Source organism: Saccostrea echinata, unplaced genomic scaffold, assembly GCF_033153115.1.
Source record: "Saccostrea echinata isolate AGI-Se365-2 ecotype Australia unplaced genomic scaffold, CSIRO_AGI_Sech_v1 ptg000001l, whole genome shotgun sequence".
Classification (NCBI taxonomy): domain Eukaryota; kingdom Metazoa; phylum Mollusca; class Bivalvia; order Ostreida; family Ostreidae; genus Saccostrea; species Saccostrea echinata.
Window position 1 is genome coordinate 39,800,416 of NW_026889750.1, and position 12,085 is coordinate 39,812,500.

At 34.5% G+C, this 12,085-nt stretch overlaps 1 long non-coding RNA gene across 1 annotated transcript in view; it reads left to right on the forward strand.

The window, feature by feature from the left end:
- Positions 1–6,416: 6,416 nt before the first annotated feature.
- Positions 6,417–12,085, forward strand: part of LOC133179387 (uncharacterized) — a 276,577-nt gene continuing 270,908 nt past the window's right edge. Inside the window, exon 1 of the long non-coding RNA XR_009720110.1 lies at positions 6,417–6,510. This is a non-coding gene — a long non-coding RNA (uncharacterized LOC133179387). The remainder of the gene's footprint in view (positions 6,511–12,085) is intronic.

The following is a 12,085-nucleotide window of genomic DNA, read 5'->3' on the forward strand; positions in this document are numbered from 1 at the left end:
GTGCTTTTTTCTATAATTTATTTGAATAAAAAAATATTGGAGGCAAAACTTTGAAAAATTGATTTTTGTGTTAGACGTAATTACAGTTCAAAAAGGTTATACAGTACAAGTCGTTTTTTATCATAATGGTTTTATATCATACTTCTTTTTTTATCATAGATATTTGAAACACAAAACCATTTCTTAATAATTCATTGTAAATTTCATCTGTTATTAGGCCAAACAAAAAAATGTGTGGTTCCGGTTACACTTCCAAAAAAATTAGGGTAGGTAGGTAGGGAATTTTTTTTTTTTTTTTTTTTTTTTAACAAAATGATTTTCTTAATTTTTTCTAAATAATACCTATAACTGCTTTGCAAATGGCATTTAGATGTGGTGTGATAATCAGTCAGGGGTGAGACTGAAATCCGTCACTTTTGAAAAATGATGGATAATCGTCATATTTACTAAGTACGTATTTTCGTCATTTTTGTCAATATGACTTACTATCGTTATATTTTCTTTTTCAACTTAATTCTTCTATCCTGGTTACATAAAAGCGAAATTTGAATTCACCGCTGAAAGAAGAGTGTTTACGCAAGTTTCATTTCATCCGGGTTACTAATTACTGCCGACCACGTGCGTTAGAACATCAACATGGAAGGTGAAAGTTATTATTTAGCGGTAAAATGTCGAATTTTGGTAGAACTAATTCGCCATTTTTACATGGCTTTTAGCCCTATAAAAACATATAGTACACCGTCTGGAAGAATACGTACTTGTAGAGAAAAGTCTCGACAAAAAGTTAAAGCCATAAAAAAGTAGTGCGAGATATTTCAGTGCGCCCAGACCCTCCATTTTGAAAAAAGACGGAATATCGTCATTTTCGTCTTCTTTCCTATTTAATGCAAATAAATTGACAAATAACTCTTCCACTCTTATTTTTGCTTGGGAAATTTATACTGTCAACATAACCAGTATTGTAGTCAACTGTATTAGAGAAATGAAGTTCGTTTACGATGTTTTTTGTCCTTTTTTCAGTTGGTGGATCTAACATTTTTCAAAGAGAGGTAACTCGGTATTCTAGAAACACTCTAAATTTTTATGACTGTTTTTCGTCATTTTCTTAAAAATGACGAGTTTAAGTCATAATAAAAATTTTATTTTATGGCTTAAAATCGTCATTTTAAAAATGACGGATTTCAGTCTCACCCCTGACTGATAATATACTAGTCAATATTGGTAGGGGACACCTACATGCCAGCTTGCTTTGGATTTAACACTATTAAACACTTGCACTATGTTTTGCAAGGAGGCCGTCATTGCTGAAACTAAAACTTAAACTGGAGCCATTGATGGAAATCGGGGAAAATTGCAGAAAAAATATGAAAATTGCCAAAAAAAGGTTTGGGTCGGGGGTATAAAATAGGGAAGGTCGGGTAACCGGAACCACACATATTTTTTTATTTGGCCTTATCATTGGTAAAAGTGTACACTTCGCTTACTATAATAGAAAATTATCGTCCGTAATACTTTTTTCACACCTTTTCACTCTTGGGACAATCAACAAAACAAAAGATAACACCTATCTACACCTGTGGTTCATGCACTGTCCCTTGTCTATACACAACGGCTTGATTGGGGAGATTAGTCACACTTCAGTGCACTTACCTGAGTGATTGATACGAAGTTTGTTTATTTTACAAAGTAGATTACATAACAACACAAAACCATTCTTAATCTTATTTTCTTCTTTTGTTAAAATCCTGAATTGTACATTGATAATAAATGTGTTGAAACTAAATTTTGTGTCAATTAACCCAGTGACCTATGTACTAACGTTAGTATATATTGGTCCCTGATTAACCCAAGTTTTCTTACGCTTGTTGCCTGATCAATGTTCATAATTAATTACATTTATAAAACTGCCCCATTAATTAAGAAGTGATTTTTTATGTCTACTTTAGTTGAATAAAAGAAATGAATAAAAAAAATGAAATATTGGTAGTTTGAATTGATCATATATTTAAAAATGAAAGTAGATCAAAATGAAAATAAACAAGATGGATGCCAAGAGATCTAGAAGACAGGTCGAAGTTCTTTTAGTTCTAAAGAGATTGAAGAGTATTAAGCTTTATTTGAGTGAATTTATTTATTACAAAAAGTTAAAACAGTAAGTAAATATTGAGAAATGATTTTCAAAAAAACTACAAAAAATTGAAATTACATGTAACATAACATGTATAATATAAATACATCCAATAATTTATACAAACGTCATTTCATGTCAGACGTCTGACATGAATTTCAGCCAACTATGGTTATTATAAAAGTCGCTTATTATAAAGTTTTGGCCTGACAAATAAACTATGATAATAAACGAATTGTACTGTACTAAATGCTCCATAGCACCAGAAGAAGCGCACACCCTCATTTTTTGTTTTGATTTTTAATTGAGCTATTTGTGTAGATTCTAAAAATATACATGATAAAAAATTCTAATTACTTTTGATTGCAGGATCCAACCTCCTTAAGCATTGCATGCAAATACAGGTGCATGCACGTGCATGATGACCATATCATCTTGTCTACACTTTTAATATGTTTCTATATTCTGAGTTTGAAAGCATTTCATCAGAAAGTATAAAAGTTGCAGGTATATCAGGTACAGGTAATTTCAGTATCTCGAACACTGATACGTCAAATACCAAGGATATCTTGAAGTGAATCAATGGTCCCAGCTGTTTTTACTATATTTATGATTTTAAAAAAAAACCCGGTATCTTGAACACGGAAATCTCAAATACCTCATTTATCTCGAAGTAGATTTACGGTCTCGTGTGCTATAAATACATGCGTTATCTCGAAGTCCAATTAATTTCTCGCTCCGCTGAATTCACACCTTAGGCCAACATTTTTTTAATACAAGAGGCCCATGGGCCACATCGCTCACCTGAGCACATTGGCTAGGCAAAAGCACAAATCAGTTCAGTATTGAAAAGATTATGGGGGAGGGGAGGGGGGGCTTGGGCTTGAATTTTAAACTACCTGATGATACTTCCATGTCAGTATAACAAATGGCTTTGTAATGGCTTTGTTGTACTTGAGAAGAACTTGAAAGTTTTCCCATATATTCCTTTGTAAAAATTTGATCCCCCTCCTGTGACTCCTCCCTATCCCAGAGGTCATCATTTTAACAAACTTGAATCTACACTACCTGAGGATGCTTCCACATCAATATGACTAAACATAGCTTTGCAGTTCTTCAGAAGAAATATTTTTCCTATATGTTCTAATGTAAAAATTTTTAATCCCCCATTGGGCTCCACCCTCACCCGGGGGTCATCATTTGAACAAAATTGAATTTACACTATCTGAGGATGCTTCCATATCAAAATGACTAAACATAATTTTCAGTTCTTGAGAAGAAGATATTTTCATATATGTTCCTATGTAAAATTTTCGATCCCCCATTGTGGCCCATCCCTATCCCCAAGGGTCTTCATTTAAAAAACTTGAATCTACACTACCTGAGGATGCTTCCATATCAGAATGACTAATCATGGCTTTGCTGTTCTTCATCAGAATATATTTTCCTATATATTTCTATTTAAGACTTTGATCCTCCATTGTGGCCCCACCCTACCCCAGGGGGTCATGATTTGAATAAATTTGAATCTACAATACCTGAGGATGCTTCCATATCAATATGACCAATCAGGGCTTTGCTGTTCTTAAGAAGAAGATTTTTAAAGATTTTTCCTATATATTCCTATGTAAAACTTTGATCCTCCATTGTGGCCCCACCCTACCCCCAGGGGTCATGATTTGAAAAAAACTTGAATCTACACTACCTGAGGATGCTTCCACATAAATATGACCAATCAGGGCTTTGCTGTTCTTGAGAAGAAGATTTTTAAAGATTTTTCCTATATATTTCTTTGTAAAAATTTGATCCTCCATTGTGGCCCCGCCCTACCCCCGGGGGTCATGATTTGAACAAACTTGAATCTACACTACCTGAGGATGCTTCCACATGAGTTTCATCTTCCCTGGCTCTGTGGTTCTTGAGAAGAAGATTTTTAAAAGATGCCATTAATTTTTCACTAATTCTTTATTATCTCCCCTTGAAAGAGGGCATGGCCCTTTATTTGAACAAACTTGAATCCCCTTCACCCAAGGATACTTTGTGGCAAGTTTGGTTGAAATTGGCCCAGTGGTTCTTGAGAAGAAGTCGAAAATGTGAAAAGTTTACAGACGGACGGACAGACAGACGGACAGACAGACGGACTACAGACAAAATGAGCCTTCAGCTCAGGTGAGCTAAAAATGAAAAAGGGGAGCGCCGACTGCAATTTTAGCTAAAACCAAATAAATATAAAAGTCCCTTGATTTTATTTTTTAATTTCCCGCTGATCGTTAATGCAAGTGCACTAAGATAATAAAACAAGAGGCCCAAGGGCCACAACGCTCACCTGAGTCAATATGGCCCTGCTGTTCTTCGTCAGCAGATTTCTTCTCCTATATTTCTCCTATATATTCATATATAAAGCTTTGATCACCTGTTCTAGGCATAACCTACCCCAAAGTGCCATGTTTTGAATGAAACTGAATATAAACCTTCTGAGGATGCTTCTATCTTCATATAACTAATCATGATTTTGCTGTTCTTTAAAACAGAATTTTAAATATGCCTAACACCCTACCCTGGGGGGGGGGGGGGGGGGGGGGTCATGATTTGAACAAAGTTGAATGTACACTACCTGAGGATGCTTCCATATCAATATGACTGATCATGGCTTTGTTGTTCTTGAGAATGAAGAAGATTTTTAAAGATATTTCCTGTATGTGTTCTTTTGTAAAGCTTTGATCCCCCATTTTGGCCCCACCCTACTACTGGAGGATGCCTTAAACAAGCTTGAATCTACAATATTTGGGGATGATTCATATCAATATGACTAATTGTGGCTTTGTTGTTCTTGAGAAGAGGATTTTTAAAGAATTTTCCTATATATTCCTATGTAAACAAGAGGCCCATGGGCCACAGCGCTCACCTGAGTAACTTTGGCCTTGCTGTTTTTCACCTGATCCCCCCCCCCCCCGAAGTTCTTATTGTGGCCCCGCCCTACCCCAAGGGGTCATGATTTGAACAATTTAGAATCTACACTACCCAGGGATTTATCAGTTTCTTCTCAGGGGCCGAAATTCGGCCCCATTCCCAATTGAAAATGAGCTCAGTTTTTCCCAATTTGGTTGTATTTTTTCCCAATTGGTGAACAATGCTTTTATATTTAATTTCCTTGGAAAAACACTGAGTAAAATTGTCAGATTGTCTGTAATTTTCATCTATTTAACTCATTTAGCAAAGCTACAGTGATAACACATGTTTAACAACACTGTAAAAACATCGCCAACTTTTAATCCGAATTTCCTCCGTTTTTCTGAAAATGGTGATATTGTGTAATTGTATAGATTTATTAAGTTATTTCCACCTACTCAAATGATCTACGAATGAATGGTAAGGACTGTAGGCATTATTTCAGATAGAAAAAAATTATTTTCAATGTTTTAATACATATTAAAAGAGGATTTTGGAAATGTGTACTTTAGTATATATAATTTTTTGCAGGAGGTTTATATTTTCCAGAAACAGATTCTATAATAACCTAACTTGAAATCTCATACACACATGTACTACCCTAAGTTGTATAAATACTTTATACTCATTGGAGTAAATTTTACTTTTATTAGTCTATTATTCATAATTCATCTTGTATGATGAAGTTGAATCATATTTAATTGTCTGTTTGGTTGCCCAAATTAGAGTTCATGCTGATCAGAAATGTTTAACTTAAATGAATTACACTTGAATACATGATTTAAGCAACATTTTTTATTTTTCCCAATTTCGTCAAATAGCCGATAAATTTTTCCCAATTCCCCAAAAATGGCATTTCCCAAAATAGGCTGATAAATCCCTGCTACCCCAGGATGCTTCCTCATAAGTTTCAGCTTTTCTGGCCCAGTGGTTCTTGAGAAGAAGATTTTTAAAGATTTTTCCTATATATTTCAATGTAAAACTTGGATTCCCTATTGTGGCCCTGCCCTACCCCTGGGGGTCATGACTTGAACAATTTAGAATCTACACTACCCCAGGATGCTTCCACATAAGTTTCAGCTTTTCTGGCCCAGTGGTTCTTGAGAAGAAGATTTTTAAAGATTTTTCCTATATATTTCTATGTAAAACATTGATTCCACATTGTGGCCCCGCCCTACCCCCGGGGGTCATGATTTGAACAATTTAGAATCTACACTACCCCAGGATGTAGCTTTACTGGCCCTGTGGTTCTTGAGAAGAAGATTTTTTAATGACCCCACCCTATTTTTGTCTTCTCTTGATTATCTCCCCTTGTGAGGGGACTTGGCCCTTCATTTTAACAATTTAAATTCCCCTTCACCCAAGGATGCTTTGTATCAAGTTTGGTCAAAATTGGCCCAGTGGTTCTTGAGAAGAAGTCAAAAATGTGAAAAGTTTACAGACGGACGGACGGACGACGGACAAAATGTGATCAGAAAAGCTCACTTGAGCCTTCGGCTCAGGTGAGCTAAAAATTGATCCCCCATTATAGCCCCACACTACCCCCAGGGGTCATGATTTGAACAACCTTGAATCTACACTATGTAATGAAGGTTTCACATAAGTATAAACTTTTCTGGCTCAATGGTTCTTGAGAAGAAGATTTTTAAAAGATGACACCAAATTTTCACCAATTCTTAATTATCTCCCCTTGGAAGAGAGCGTGGCCCTTCATTTGAACAAACTTGAACCCCCTTCACCCAAGGATGCTTTGTGGCAAGTTTGGTTGAAATTGGCCCAGTGGTTCTGGAGAAGAAGTCGAAAATGTGAAAAGTTTACAGACGGACAGACAGACAGACGGACTACAGACAAAATGTGATCAGAAAAGCTCACTTGAGCTTTCAGCTCAGGTGAGCTAATAATGTGCAAATAAGTCGGCAATTTGATTGGCTGCTTCATTGAAAGCCATTATTTTCATCCAATCAATTTACGTTTGTTATCAATTGTTTAAGAAGTGTATAAAATGTGCCAACATGGATGCAGAAATGTCGAATTTTACAAAAGTTGAGAATACTTTGTCCTTATACACAATAGTTTTCTGAAGTCAACCATAGATTACTGTAATAAGAATTTAAATTTATCGAAAATGCACACTTATACACATTATTACATACAGTCCCTGAAACGTTCTACTTTCCCATTTTTCCGTTCGCTCACCGTTCGTTCACCGTTCGTTCAGCGTGCGTTCACCGTTCGTTCAGCGTGCGTTCACCGTTCGCTCTCCGTTCACAGTTTTGCGTTCAGCGTTCACCGTGCGCTCGCATTCACCGTTCACAAAGCGTTTACCGTTCGCTCTTCGTTCGCTCACTTTGCGTTCACCTTGCGTTCAGCGTTCACTTATCGTTCAGTCTTCAGTGTCATTCGGAACTCCGAAGTGAAAGGACTTATCTTTTTTTAAGTAAGGATTTACAGGTTTTGAATTTAATAAATAACATACAGTGTTTAAAGAATCATTATTTCATGGGAAAAAAATTATCTACAATATTTATTTTTATTATTGTAACTTATCTGTTAGGTTATTTATAAAATTTATGTGGAAAATCAATGTTGTTATAAGTACATGTACATGTATGTACCGATGTAGAACGATGCTGAAAAATTAAATCTAAATACGGTCAAAATACTGATACTTCAAGTACTGCAACATTTTGCTTTTATGTTAAAGACGACAAATCGTAAATGGATAGATAGTAATCGAAGTCAATTAATTTACCACCTGCAACAAAAATACGAAAATATTTATTTCTATCACATTTTTTTCAAATAATACAGAAATACATGTTAGAACTTGTTCTGAGAATGATAAACAGTACTGCGGATATCCAGTTAATTAAATATCTTTAGAGCGAATTAAATTGATAGTGTGGTTAAAAAAAAATATTTGTTTAAAATGTAATACACTAAAGAATTTTTTTCTACTTTACATATATAAAGTCTTTAATTAGAGAGAGAGAAATGCCTTTATAACATGATTATCATTTATATAACCAAGGTGATTCTCCGGTAATGATATTTTTCACCGTAACTTTATGTTTGTCATTCGATATTAATAAGAGCCCCCCCCCCTTTTCCCCTAAATCGGTTACTTAGTTAGTATTTCCAGTACATTTTAGTTAACATTTGAAAAGAAGTTAATGTGTTTTGTAGCACAAAAATTTCAGTCTCAAAACAAACATGCATCTAAACAAATTCATTAAACAATAGTAGTTCAAAATATACATGTGCCGGCGGTGATACATGTATTTTAAATTGGCAGGGAGTATGTTTCAAATTCAAGCGGCTTAATCATTCCAAGTGTTTCTTCCCAATGTATTTTATTTATTTATTGATTTTATTTTATTTTTTTTTTTAGAAATGTTGGAATCAGATCTAGAAATGATAAGAAAAAATGTTAAAACTTCTTGGAAATACTAACACTTTGCCTTCGGTGTGACGAGACTTTCACACCTGCACAGCGTCGAATGATTTTGATTGACAGGTCAAGCACGTGGACTTTGTGTGAACTTGAAGCAGGAAAATAAAAACCGATTATGACTGTAAAACAAATGGATTTGTTGATAAAAAAAATGGATACTTTCACTGCCTGATATAATTAGAAAAGAATTAGAATTTTTGTTTGATATAGGTGCAAACATTTTAGGAGGGGGGGGGCTAAAACCGAATCTCTCTCTCTCTCTCTCTCTCTCTCTCTCATTTGTCTGTTTAATAAAAACTATGCCAACATATTACTTAAATATCAAGTTGTGAAAATTTAATATATAACAAATAATATGATTGCCTCTTTGTATCATCTTGTCCGAGTATAATCACGGCCGGGAAATGTCTACAGATACATGTAGAAGTCCGCTCAATAAATCATCATAAAAAAATAAAACTGACACATAAATATATTATTGCATTAAGATTTTAAAATACGAGTGTATTTATGCAATAGGTCCACATACCTTTGTAAATTTTTTTTTCTCATTATTTTACACGGAATCCCTTGTATGGCTGTTACAGCCGTTGTAATTCATTCTATAAGTCCGTAGTTTTCTCTTCTAAAATCCACATTATTTGCAATGGTTTTATATATCAAATAAAAATAAACATATTTATTTTACAACTAGATTAATTTCATCTGTTATACTACAGCGTTCGTTAACAATTACAATGTTTTACAGCGATAAAAATCGTGTTATTAAAAAGTTGAATTTAAACATCGAACATACGTGCAGAAAATATTGCAAGAAACTTAAATTAATAATTTTACTTAATGTGCATGCATCGTCTTTCTTAGGACAATTTTCATTGATTTGTTTATTTATTTATCATTTATTTATTTTTTTTTAGCACCAAGCATTTGAACACAATAGAATAGTTTCAATGCAAGGAAAAGATCAGAGGCATTCCGAATAAATCGTTCATCTTGCGTTCACCGTTCACTCTGCGCTCGCGTTTGCGCTCCGTTTGCGTTCTGCGTTCGCTCACCGTTCACACATCGTTCACCAAGTTGCGTTCAGCGTTCACACATCGTTCACTCACCGTTCGCTCTGCGTTTGTTCAGCGTTCGTTCACCGTTTGTTCAGCGTTCGCTCACCGTTCAAGTGGGAAAGTAGAACGTTTCAGGGACTGTATCAAAGTAAACACTGAACACATCAAAGTGATATTGAAATCAAGAATTTAACAATTAAAGACATTATTTTGAGTATAAAAGTCAGTACCAAAAAATCTTCATTACACACCATGTCTGATAAGCAATCTAACGAAGGACTCGGTAGCCCACCAGGGAGGATAGTTATATTATCTGACAGTGGTGTAAAAAGAGAACAAAGTTCATACAATTGAAACAAAGTTTCAGACTATTACAGAAGTCGAAAAAGGTACAGAATTATAAACACGCTTTTATCTGTTGATAAATATTATAAATTATAGTGCTTTGTTTATGCTTATTGGCAATTTTAATAAATTATTGTAGAACGATAATTCCTGTTTCCATCTTAATCCTTATTACAGTGATCAGTTTATCATTTACACATATTCGGGTATCAGAAATCCTGAAACAAGCATGAATATCGCTATGAAAGCGATCGAAATTTGTAAAATGTAAATATTGCAGTATTAAATAAAATAATATATGCATTATAAGTGTATATGCAAATGTATTTTTAAAAAGATAATTACTAAGTATGAACTGAAACCTTTACCGCTTAAATTATGCACGTGGGGGGAGGGGGGGGGGGGGGTAATTCCCTGTTAATAGAACATGAAACATTGCAATATTGGTACCAAATTCATCAACTTCGATATCTTGAACACTCGGATATCTCGAAGTTTTTCCTCAGTCCCGCCAAGTTCGAGATATCGAAATTTATCGGTATATTGTTCCTTTCACGCATTGCACATGCATGGATGTTCAAGATGACCATATCATCTTCTCTACACTTTAATTATATTTCAATATATTCTGAGTATGAAAGCATTTCATCAAAAAGTATATTAAAAATTAAAAGTTATGGCTATATCATTTACAGCTAAACTTCGAAATCTCGAACACGGATATCTCGAATACCCCGGATATGTCGAAGTAAGACCGCGGTCCCGACGAAATTTGCTTTATAAATGATTAAAATAAACCCCTCTATGTCGAACACGGTAATGTCGAATACCCCGGTTATCTCGAAGTAAAATTGTGTATCCATTCATTCAAATCACATGCGTTATCTCGAAGTCAGGATAATTTTCCGCTCTGATGATCAAATCTGTTAGGTAAACTGACCGCTCTATTGATAACAGCCACCTGTCTGTCACGTACAGGTTACCTGTATTCCTGTGATCAACAGATAATAGCGCGATAATTATACGAGGTGTATGTATGGCTTACCTTGATTTTAATTATTCAAGCTAAAGGTTGTGTGTATTAGTCTTACGCATACGCGTGGATGACACGTTAATTGTTTTGTGGCCGAGGTACGTTTATCTTGGTAATCGCTATTTAATGCTATGTGTAATATGCGCGCTTGCATAGTTTATGCATATGAAAGCGAAAATTATAAAGATTAAAGTGAAAAAAAATTCTGTAATTTAATGCAATTAGAATTTATTTTTCGTATATGGGCATGCAGAATTTACAATCGTCAGTACACGCCATCATGTGAGCTTGTGTCGCAGTGAAAACCTGTGCTATAGTGAACTGTGATTCAGTGTCGTTCTGTAGTTAGACGAAAGAGCGTGTTTCTTCTTTTGCATTTGATTTTATTATGGTAAAATATTTTCTTTTAACTGATTATACATGTATGAACAAGTTTTTCCAATAAAAAAAATTGTATATTTCGTTTCCGTTATTCTGACAGCGACCGGTTTTAAATTTACAATGCATAGACGATAACCGGTTATGTATACATGGGAAACGATGCTAGCAGTTGACTTGCCGTGTTGGTAGAAGGATTATACTTCTGTGCATACTATACAAAGTTTTTATTTTGCGAATTATAAAGAGGATGTAAAAATCTTTTAAATGCTAAATACATATACACGTATATTAAAGAATCGTATACGGAATTTCAAACAAGAAGAAATTTTATTAAGTGCATGTTCACTGCACTAAGTTTATCTGAAGTTCATTAGAATTATAACCCTCGATATGTCGAACCCCCGGATATCTCGAAGTTCATCAACGGTCCCGTCAACTTCGAGATAACAAAGTTTAACTGTATATTAGTCACTTAAGCATTGCACATAAGCACAGGTGCATGTATGTACATGATGACAAAATCATCCTGTCTACACTTTTAATATGTTTCTATATTCTGAGTAAGAAAGCATTTCATCAAAAAGTATAAAAATTGTAGCTATGTCAAGTCTCCTGATCACTGCAGTGTTGCATGTACAAGCATGTGCATAATGACCATATCATCTTGTTTACACTTTTAATTTATTTTTATATTCCGAGTTTCAAAGCATTTCATCAACAAGAAGCCCAAGGGCCTT